The sequence below is a fragment of the Haliaeetus albicilla genome, chromosome 26, assembly GCF_947461875.1.
Source record: "Haliaeetus albicilla chromosome 26, bHalAlb1.1, whole genome shotgun sequence".
Taxonomy (NCBI): domain Eukaryota; kingdom Metazoa; phylum Chordata; class Aves; order Accipitriformes; family Accipitridae; genus Haliaeetus; species Haliaeetus albicilla.
The window spans coordinates 16,650,948-16,662,434 of NC_091508.1; positions in this window are offsets into that span (position 1 = coordinate 16,650,948).

Sequence of the window (11,487 nt, forward strand, 5' to 3'; positions counted from 1 at the left end):
TTGGGTGCGTGGTAGGAGCCCCAGCTGGGTGGGCGACCCTGTGCTGGGATGGCGATGGGGGTGTCTTGTCAAACATCTGCCCCAGCAGAGCCAGCCAGCCACAGGCTGGCACCTTGCTGCCTCTGATCGCTTTGTCCCTGCTGCCCTGTCCTGGCGGTCCTTGCCTCCATGCCGCTCTGAGCCTCAGCGGAGGGGGACGAAATCCATCGCAGGCAAATGTGCTGGAGAGGGGCTGCTGGAGCGCAGCACAGGAACTTTGCTGACTGGAAAAGCAGGAATAACCACCAAAATGCAACTGGTGGAGAGGGCTGTGACGCTGCAGGGAGCCAGCAGCTGAGCTGGCTGGCGCTGGGTGATGCTCTGGGGTAGATGGCCCAGGCCTGCCTGTGTTGCCCAGGGTCACATGCTGCAGCTCACCCCTGGGCTGTCTTTGGTGTGAAGGCAAGGAGAGGGCTTGGGTGGCAGGGCTGACCCCGGTGCTCTTGGCCAAGCCTTTCCCTCCTGGGCTGTTGGGTGCAGCTCAGCCTCATTGCAGCCTGGGGGTTGGGTGCTTGCCTGCTGAGGGGCTGCACTCGATCCTTTTTTCCTCCGGGGTGCAGGTGTTGGAGAGAGTATCAGGCATGCCTGATCCTGCCTGGAACTGGGCTCCAGCTGGTCCATACTATGAGTTCAGACTCATGTCCATACTGCTTCTAGCCCGGTGCCTGGCCTGGCTGGCAGTGGGCAGAGCTGCTGCTGGTCTTGCTTGGATTTGGGGTTGTCTGAGTGAAATTCATACCCAGAGCAGAGCAACTCTTCCCCAGGGTGCAGAAGGCTCCTGGTGCATGAGTGGCATGGTGCAAGCAGAAGGGCTGAAGCCCATCAGAGCTTGTGGCTGTGGAGGGACCTGTGGTGCCAGGACCTGGCTGCCCAGCATGCAGGGACTTGTCTGGTTGGATGCTGGATCACAACCCATGCAGCTGTGACCTGGGCACATTGAAGGCAGCAGAAAGACCCTTCTGGGCTGCAGCGTAGTCTGCACCAGGTCCTTTTCTGTGCAGAAGGAAGCAGTGGAGTGGGAGAGGCTGCCTGTGGCGAGCTGCTGGCTGGTGCATCCAGCGAGGAGCCCAGGGTGCAGGGAGACCGTGCTGCTTCTGTGGTGTGAATGCAGCCAGCCTGCTGCCTCATGGATGCTGAAATAAGCAGCCTGGGGGGTCCTTTCCCAGCTGTGGCCAGCCCACAGCAATGCGTGGGAGCACAGAGTGACCAGTGCATCCTTATAGAGAGGTGTGAACAGAGATGATAGTGTTGGAGGAAACAAATTCGTCTCGTGTGGATGCAGGGGAGGCGGTGGGCGCTCGGTCTAACACCTCCTGCTGTGCCTGCCTGCTCTCTGGGGGGCTGTTCAGGGGCCGGGTGAGATGGTGTGTGCTGTGCACTGGGCTGCACAGCTCAGCCTGCAGCCACACTGCCTGACCTTGGTCCAGTCACTTACTCCCTGTGGTCTCTGTGCTCCTTGGTGCTGTGTCACTGACACTCCCAGTCTCACAAACAGCTCCTGTACATGTGCTGGTGCTTGGCCCAGTGGGGACTCGCCAGCGAGGCTGTGTGAGCCCTGATACAGCATTTGGGGGTGGTGGTTCATGGGCTGCATGGGGACCTGGTGAAGCTGTCTGGTGGAGGAGTGCAGGGGAAGGCTCCCCTGCAGGCCTGTCTAGCTCTGTTGCTTGTTCCTTTTTGCTTTTTCATCCTTTGCCTGCCATTCAGGAGCCTCGTACCAGCTGCCTCACGGCTGCCTAACACGTTATGACAGTTGTGTTGCAGTAGGTGCCTTGGAGGAGCCCTGCACAGAGGCTGCTGAGGTGCACACCCCACTGCATCCACTAAGCCAATTGCTTCTGGCGCACTCCTGCTTGGACGAGACCGAACCCAGACCCTTCCTGCTCTCATGTTGGAGCAGAAGCCCCAAAGGGTGAAACGCAGCTGCTGGAGAAAGCAGCAGGAGCTGTGGGTTGGGGGTCCTGGAGGTGAAGCTGTTTGCAAACAGCTCCTGGGTGCAGTGCCGCTTTGCATGCTGCATGACTTCCCCACGTGCACAGGCGTTCCCAAGGCTGAAGGGAACTATTCTGCTCTGGAAAGGGTAGAAATGAAACGTGGATAACATCGCTAGGCTAGCATTGCTAGAGGAATTAAGAGCCAAGCAACTGCATCCATAGGAACCTCAGTTCTTCCCTTATCCCCTTGCACATCGAAGTTAATTGCATTTCCAACTGACACATCAAGCTGTCCTGCCACAGTCGTCTGCAGCAAAGGCAGCGCGTAGTGGTTGCTCCAGGATATAAATCTCACCTCTGGTGTCTTGCTCTCTTGGGGGGATAACGTCTTTCCCAGGGCTGTTTGTGCTATGGTCAGGCCTTAGGAGCCCAGGGCTCAAGCTGAGTGTCTTGCCAGGTCTTTACGGGTATCTCTCGAAGGTGAGACTTGTCAGGCTTAAGCAACGGATGAAATTTTTTTAATGGGTGTTCAGCAGCCATGGTGGAGATGCTTAAGGGCATAAATTTTTTAAGAGCATAATGGATGTTAAGCTCTCAAAAATAAATCCTAAGTCTCTCTAGCCTGTGTTTCCAAGGTATTGGCGGCTAGCTTAAAATGAGAGAGCAAGTGAAATGAAATAAAAGGCTTTTAGATGGTGCAGAGCACCAATGTGGAGCTTCTGCTTTCTTTGTGTGTCTGAATTAGCACTCAGTCCTTTGGGATGCTGAGGGTCAGGACAGCAAGGGCTTAATCCCTGGTGGGTGCTTTGAGGACCCACATTGGAGAGCAGAGTTAAGGGTTTTTCCCCACGCCAGTAAGATTGGTTGGTCAGAGTGAGCAGAGCCAGGCTCTAAAACCTCCTGCCCAGAAGACTTACAGGTGGCAACTGGAGTCTCTGGTGCAAAACTGCACGGAGGCTTTCCTGATGAAGCACAGCGAGCAGAGTCTGGGTGTGAGAGATGGGCCAGTGCCTTCCCCCATCCAGCAAGGGGCAGGAAGACCTGGACAAGCAGCTCTGCCCAAACCATCGCCGTGAGCCGACGATGGAGCTGGGAAGTGCCAGGGCCTCCTCTTCCACCCTGCGTGGATGAACTTTTCCTGGGAAGTGACAGCCTCACACAGGGGTTTCCTTCATGGCTCTTGTTGCACCAGGAGTCAGGGCAGAAGGAAGGAGATGCTCCCCTCTGGCTGGTGCAGCGCCCTGGGGCTGGGAAACGGGGAGGAATTGGCTCCATCCTTCCCCAGCCGCTGTTACCCCAGGGTTGGGAAGCAGGAGCTGCTCCTTCTTTCTCTGCAGACGCGGCGATGCCAAGGAGGGAAGGAGGCAGAGGAGTGCCGTGCTGGCATGGGCAGCACTGCCAAGGGTGCTGGGAAGCTGACAGCCCAAGACTTGTTTGATGCTGCTTTCTTCTGCCGCCGGAGCAGGGAGGACGGCGGCTCCAGGAGCACCAAGCTCCTGCTTGTCTCCTCCTGCCCGGGGAGGCTGTCTCAGGGAAAGTGGGAGCAGCCTTGATCCTGTGAACAACCCTGGGAGGCGGCAGGTGAGTGCAAGCGCTGGCATCCTGCAACGCTGCACCCTTGCATTGCTCTTGCCAGCTTCCCTCCCAAGTCTGGCTGGAAACGGTCTTGCCTTCCTCTTGAGGTCAGCTCTGCCGCGGCTCTGCTCTCTGAGGTCGGCTTGTACCTGCTGAGGGCTCGGCCCTGTTTTATAGAGCTTTTCCATGAGGTGTGTCCTGCGAATGCCCTCCCTTGGGCTGTGGTAACGGTGCTTGGAGATGAGCAATGTTGGTGCCTTCAGGAGACTGATGAAGTTGGGGCGCCGAGTGACTTGCGGCAGGTCTTTCTGCTCCTTTCTGATCCTTGCTTGGGTTTTGGGGCAGGTGTTGACCTGCTCTGAGGTGACAGGTCCAGAAACACATCAAGTTGTGAGTGCCTAGCTGGCAGGAAGAAGTAAAGAGAAGTGGAAGATTTGGGAATGATCAGGGAAAAATGAGTCCTTGAGGTATGGGTTGATGCAGAAATGTTACCAGCTGCTTCTCTAGTTCAGCCTAACCCTATGCCCTGGCCCTGGTAGTGATTGGTGTGTAATTATGGAAATTGGAAAAACATATTTTTCTGATATGGACTGGGTCTGCTCAAAGGGCTGTTGTTTATGGAGTCTGACTGCCTGCATTCACCCCAAAGGCAGCTCTGGATTGTGTGCCCCCATCACTTCTGAGCCCTGTGTGGCCATCATGGCTAACCCAAGGGACAAAAAGCTCTATCTTCTCCTCCTCCCTGAAAGCTGTGAGCATTAGGGCTCTTGCTGCTCCTTGAAAACACAAGGTGTGGCTGCACCAAGAGCCTCTGGCAGGAGGCTGGCATGAGATGTGAACAGACCCCAGTGCCTCCTTACTCTGGTTTGCACATCTGGATTTTCTTTCCTGCTTCTCCAGCGTGCTCCGAGCACTGCTCACCCCTGCTCAGGCTGGGAGAGCGTTTCTGGGTGATTGCTGCTGGAGCGACCGGGGGTAGGAGAACGCCCTCCTACCCAGCACAAGTTTGCAAGTTCTTTGGGCTCCCAGCTGCTCTGGCTGCTGCTGCCTCTTGGGGGAGGAGAGGAGGGACCGAGCAGGGGTCTCTGCTCCTCAGCACAGCTGCAGCGGGGCTTTCTGTGGCTCCAAGGCATGGCAGCTCTTCCCCAGATGGAGGACGGGGCCCGGGGGGTATTGGCCGTCTGCTGCTTTGCTGCCCAAAAAAGCCTGGAGGCTGTTTTGCGCTGCTGCTCTGCTGTTATCCATTGAATTGCACCAAAAACCGTGCTGCCCCCCCCATTATCCCTGAAGATGGATGCAGATGACTCTCCTCCTGACATGTGCGTGATCTGTGCACGCTTGGCTCTCCTCTCTTCCCGGGCAGCTGGCAGGTTATTTTTGGTTCTGAAGCGGCCCAGATCTGGTTTCTGCTGGGGCGAGTCCCTGCCCGGCACAGCTCTCGCATCCCCTGGGCTTGCGGGAGGTGAGACACGCTGCCTTCCCTCATTGATGTGTCGGCTGGAGCTGGCAGAGATGCTCCGGTGCTCACCTGCTGAAGGGCTGGTCTGGCATCTCTGTGGAGTGGCTGCAGAGAAGGGGACATTGGCCAGGTCTGCAGGGACTCACCTGGACGTAGCGGCCTGGGAAACTCGATCTGTGGGCCTCTTTGGGGGGAGAGGGACGGGCAGGAGCAGCTGGTGCTGTTGCAGGGCTTGGAAATCCAAGCCAACACCTAGTCACGTGCATCCCCCTTGGCTCACAGGCTGAAAGAATGGCAGTCCCCTTCCCTCGGCTCCTGGCCTCCTGCCCAGGTCCTGCAGTGGAAACCCCTTTGGGGGGGCCGAAGGGTTTGCTGGGGGCAGCCCTGGGGAGATGCTGGGGACCTCCTGCCCTGCCTCTCCTCAGGAACGGCTCACGGTGGGAAATGTGGGTGCTGCTATTTGGCTACCTCACTACAAGGACATCCCTCCTCTCAAGCCCTCCTGCAACTCCAGGATGTCTGAGCCCTTTCTTAATATCAAGGTTTGTCCCAGCAATCCTAGAGCAGCAGCTTGTTCCATTGCAGGTTGGTGCTGCTCAAAGCATCCTTCCCACATCTGCATGTTGGGGTGCTCTGGGGTACCTGCTTACCTGGAGGGAGGAGCAGAGGGCAAATGCAATCAAAAAGGGCTTTTCACCAGGTTAGACACAGGCTGAATATTTGCTGGGCACCGTGGGCTGCATGGAAAAGCGTGACTGTTTGTTTCTCAGCACCCGGCTGGCTCTGCAAGCTGGTGGAAGTGAGCACCTTGCTGGACCCAAGCCTGCAGGAGGTATTTTGAAAGCAGGCATCTGCAGTGGGAGCGTGTCCCCAGCCACGTTGCCTCTGCTGTATTCAGGAATCATTATTTGAGGCTTTTAGTAGACTGGTGTCCTGTATATCCCAGTGTCTGGTTCTGTGCTCCATATGGATGTCCAAGAGCCCATGTGCCTGGCAGTGCAGGTGGGGTAAGAGCCTGTTCCCAGGCATGCTTGCTGCCATGGCTCAGGATGCTGCATCCAAACACACCGGGTGTCCAACGGGGAGAGCGGGACTAAAATCACAGCATGTGTACTTGCAAGGCGACGGCTGGCACAGGTGAGCTGCCAGAGATGCTGCGGGTCGACCTGGGTGTCAGAGCTGCCCTGACCTATCCCTGGGCATCAGAGGAGGCTGCAGTGCTGCCCGTCCAGTGCTCCCTGTCCTCCCTGGCATAACTACTGAGCCAGGACAGCTTTTTCTCACTGAAAACTGTGCCCTTTCCTCTGGGGAGGGAGCATCAACACATCCTCCCACGCTCCTGCTCATCCCCTTTCAACAAAATGCCGCTCTGACGTTTCTCTCCGCTCCTGGCAGGGAGCGAAGCTGTTTCCAATCTCTAACTGTGGGGCTCCTGGTGTAGGCTCAGAGGTCTGGGCTCTCCTTCTCCAAGCATCCCCGTTTTTCTCTCTGTGTGGGGTTTCTGACTCACCTCCCAGGACCAACCTGGCTCCTAATTCTGCAAGGCTGGCTCCTGCCAGCTCTTCTGTGGGAGAGCTCATCTCCCCATGAAGCTTGAGGGTCTCAAATGCCACAAAAACAGAACCAAATCAGCTGTGAATAGGCTTTAACTTGCTATTCAGGAGTACAATAGAAAATCAAATAGATGCTACATATCCTTCAACTGTCTGTGTGCCTGGTTTTCTTTGTTGCAGGTGACTGGGGGAAAGAAAATAGGTTTGTTATGAAAGCACCAGGTCCAAACTGCCCTGCTCTGTTAATCTGGAAACCAGGAGATGTGAAGGAGGTGGCTTGTGTGGGCCAGGGCTGCTGTAGGCGGGAGCAACGCAACGCTGAGTTGATGGCTCTGTTGCCCCACGTTGGCTCTGCAGCGTGCAGAGAGCACCCGAGCTCTGTACAGCACAGCACATTTGGTGCAGATGGTTTTGTCCAGCCATTCATCTCCACTTAAGCCCTTGCAGAGGACAGGCTGCCTCCTCGTGCCTCCTGGTTTTTGGCTGTACAGCACGGAGCACATCTTGTGCTTTTGTGCTAATCTGTGCTCTGCTGCTTCTTGGTCCAGCCACTCTGTTCGGTTGGGCACAGCCTTTGGCAAAAATCACCCAGACCAAGAGTGAAATTCAAATGCACAAAGCAAAATATTTGGTGTGAGGCATCCTAGGGCTGCACTGTGCCACCGAGATGTCTCATAGGGTGGGTAACAGGGCCATTTTGTGCCACAAAGCTGGTGTCAGGGATGTGGTGCTGAGCAGGGAGGAGACGGCAAGGGGTTCTCTCTCCTTCCTGCAGAGCTGTTTTCCAGGAGCTCTGCTTTTGGGGTGGGATTGTTGGCAGGGGACTGAATCCTGGCCCTGCAGCCCTCCTGAGCAGGGCTTCACATCCAAACCCTCCTTTTATCTCTGGCTTACCTGGTGCACAAAGCCATGGATGGGCAAACGGACATCCCCAGCCAGACTGGGCTGCAGGGAGGGGAGGCAGCAGCGTTGTTGCATCCTTTGCGAGTGCCCGACTCGTCGGGCCCCACGCGAGCTCCTGCCAGCCCCGGGTGTGGGTGCGGGCAGGAGCCTGTGGTTAGGCAGCGCGTCGGACATGAATGCGATGTGAACTCAGGCTTCCCTTTTGAAGTTTGACACCCGGGATTTTCCCCACCCACTAAGAAGGACTGAAGACAAAAAAGAGCAGAAAAGAAAAAAAGAGGGAGAGGGAAAAAAAAAAAAAAGCCCTCTTTAAATTGCCGGTGAGGGCATGTCAAGGAGGCAGAAGTTAAAAGAGACCGTGGGGGAGGGCTTGGTGTGTGTCTATCTGGCTGGCCAGCTCTGACTCACCAACACGTGCAGGTACAACCCTGCTGCAGCCTGGTTTCGGGTTGAGCCTCGCTTGCCTGGCGAAGCTGAGAGGGGTTTGCAGAGGCAGGAGGGAAGCGGAGAAAAAGGAAGAGCTATCGCGGCTTGCGCTTGGCTGCTTGGTGTGTGATGGCCCTGAATCGTGTCCTCTCTCTTGCCCCTTGCAGTCATCATCCCCCTTCCCAGCTGCGTCCCAATCTTGGGTGAATCAAGAAGGGCCCAACCTTGGGTGCATCAAGAGACCCAGGATCTGGCCCCACTGATGTAAAGGTTGCAGGATTAGGCTGCCTTAAACAACAAAGCCTTGCTCCGCCTGTCAGACGGATACCCCAGGGGCAGACTGGAAGGGTGTGGAGTGGAGGCTCCTCTTGCAGAGGTAGGATGGGAACATTTTCTGGTCCTGCCTGTCTGGTTTAGCACTCCCAGCTGGGGCTTGGATGATCCAAAAGGGAGCTTGATCTGAGATGCGAGGCTATGACTTATTATTATTTAAAACTTCTAAAGCTTGAAGCTGCAAGGCTGTAACTTGGACCCAGATTCACCTGATAGACCCGATCTGCCAGGGATGGAGCAGTGGACACGAGGTTGGATGTGATGCCTGTTTGTGGAGGGTTGTGGTGGTGCAGCTCCAAAAGAGACCTGCAAAGGCAGCGATGGGATCCCACCCCGTCCCTCACCTCCACCCAGCTGTAAGCCTCAGCTTTAGGTTTGAAGTCAAAGCTTTAGGGGGTTGAAGCTGGCTGCTTTTTGGCATCCCAAGACCCAGGCTTGACTCACACCTATGGTGTGGTGTGTCCTCATCTCTCTAGAGAGAAATGGGTATTTTGTGTGGCTGAGTGTGACCAGATGGGTCCTGCCACCAATGGAGGATCTGCTGGGCCCCACCAGAGCCCCGAGCAATGCCTGCACCCGTGTGAAGCGATGCTTGGTCCGGCTTGTCCCTCAGTGCCAAAAGAGGCAAAAAGTGAAATTCCATTCCCTGATACCATCCTTTACCCCATCCTGGGGGGCAGAAGGGGAAGGTACTCTTGCCAGAGCTGCTCTCACCATAAGTGACCCTACGAGGAGAAGGGGCTGAATGCCAGCAGCATGTGGAGCAGGAGAGGATCTGTGACCAGATGGTGTGAGATGTCCCAGTGGGAGCTCACAGCAGCTCAAAGCAGCCACTTTTTCTGTAGTTGCCCCATAAGGTTAAGCTCTGTGGGGTGTCATGAGGAATACTTGCAGCTCCTGGAGCTGCAAGGAGCTGCTGTCTTTTATTCCTCAGGAGGACAAATGGCTGGGCCATCGCCCATGGCAGTGGTGTCAGGACCATGCTTAGCTTTGTATCTAGGTGATCTCCACTTGGTGAGGTGAGCCCACCCATCCATGGCAGGAGGAGAGGTGCTTTGTAGTCTAGAGGCATCTGGGTCTTGGCTGTACTGTCACCCCAAAAGCTTGGGTCCCTTCATTTTCCCTCCTTCCTGGCTGTGCATGGCCGTCACAAGACCATGCCTTCTTGTTGCAGGCAGTGGGGTTCGGCCTTGTGATTTTGGCCATCTGATTGTCATGGTCCACTTCTCCTTTGGGAACTTGCAACCCGCTGCAGAACAGAGCCACGGCCTGGCTCTGAAGGCATCCTGCCCTTGGTGCCGCAGCTGTGCCAGATGTCGAGGTCTGGAGAGCAGCACTGAAATCACTATTTCAGCTGAAGCTGCTTGCTCCTACCCTCATGGGAGGAGGGGTGCCACATACCAGTTGCTGGCTGGAAGAGCCATGTGTGGACAGCCGAAGAAGAGAGCTGCTGGGACACCTACCAGAGGGGAATAGCAAGCTTTGCCCTTGCTCTCAGTCCTGGGGCTGTGAACCACAGAACAACGGAGGAAGAGAGGTGGCTGCTCGGCCAACAGGGTACGATAAATGTGCTGGGATCCTGCTGTTAAACACCCATGCTTTGCATGTTTCCACGCGAGGGGAGGCTGCTTTGCAGGTGGTATGTAGACAACTGCTGTCTCAGTGCCATAGGTGCACTGCTTTAGGTAGAGAAGAGCCCAGTCCATGTTGCTGGTATGCTGCAGAAGAGGGGAGCTGATTTGGGGAAGGCTGCCTGCACTTGGCAGATGGGTTGAAATGGAAAGAGTCTCTTCCAAGACAGCCCTTGATGGAAATTAGCCTTGCACAGATCTGGGGGTGGGCTGTGGGGGTGAGGGGTTGGGAGATGATATGCACGGTGGCTGCTAAATTTAGGAGTACACCATTTTGTTGGTTATCTCCTTGCCTGGTGCGCTAGATCATATCCATGGCTCATAGCCTCGTCCTGACCGTACCTATGAGCTCTGTGGTGCCTATCTGTGTCCATGCATGGGAGGAGATTCTTCCCCTCTACCTCCCCTTGCATCCTTGAGACCTTTAATCTTTCATGCTGTCTAAACCAATCCCCTTGGGGAAGAAGATAGTTAATTAGCCCCTTCTCCCCCCGTTCCTCACTGCCCGTGTTTCCCAGACCCCGCTGGCTGGTGACCCCCTCTGCAACGTGTCTGTGAAGCTTGTTATCTGCCCTGTACAGATTTCCCTGGCGGGAAGGGGAGGTGATGCTGCAAAGGCTGCAGCTTCCGTCACGAGTGTCTGCCAAGGCATGAGGAGCTCTTCCCAGCCTGGTCCGGCTTGTGAAGGTGTTGGGGCTGTTCCCTGCACTCAGTTCCTGGACAAGGTGGGAGGACATTGTCCCTGAGCAGTGTTGGTCCTAAGATGGTGCGGGACCTGGAGGGGACAGCCGCTTCTGCGCTTCTCTTCAGAATAGGAGGGAGGGAGGCATCCCTCACTATGGTGGCAGTGGCACCTGGAGATGAAGCAGGATCCTTAAAAGCCAGGCAGCTTTAGGGCTTTCCCTCCATTTCTCCGGGGGATGCTGGTTCTTCTCTGTCCTCACCTAATGTCCTGAGAAGGCTCAGCTTACTGCAGTTGGGCCCTACCTGAAGCTAATCCCAACCAGGGTAAAAAGTACCTCACCTAGAGCTCCCAGCTGGCCTCGTGCCTGCGGGATGGTGATGGGATGCTGCTTGCCTTGCCAAGGCTGTAAAGGAGAGGGGGAAGGAAGAGGGGACTGGATCCGCAGGCGAGGGAGCACCCGGGCTCGCCAGGGCGCTGCTGCGTGTGCAGGAACTGCTGATCCTGCAAACGGCCCGTCACCGTCTCCCGCGCATGTTCCTCCCAGCAGCGTGGGGCTGCATGTGCGTGCATGTAGCAGGGCACTCATGCCTCTTCCATGTGTGATGCGAAGGGAAACCAGCCCTGCTTTCCACAGGAGAGGCTGTGCTTAGGGCTCTGGTGTGGAGGATCGGGTGCCCAGGAGAGGGGTGCTGCTGATGGGCTGCTCCCCCTCCCCACCGGGGTTAACCTCCTCCAGCGGTGTCTCATGTGGCTGGGACAGATGTGCCTTCTGCAGTTGGGGTAGGGGAGGGAAGGAGGAAGCCGGTTGTGCAATTTTTCATAGATATCAAATGTGAAAGGAGTGGGAATGTGGTGGTGCAGAGGAGGGAATCTTTGAGGGGAACCTGCGTGCTACCTGTGCTGGGTCCATCAGCCTCCTCCCAGTCCAGACGCTGAGCTCAGTGCTGCT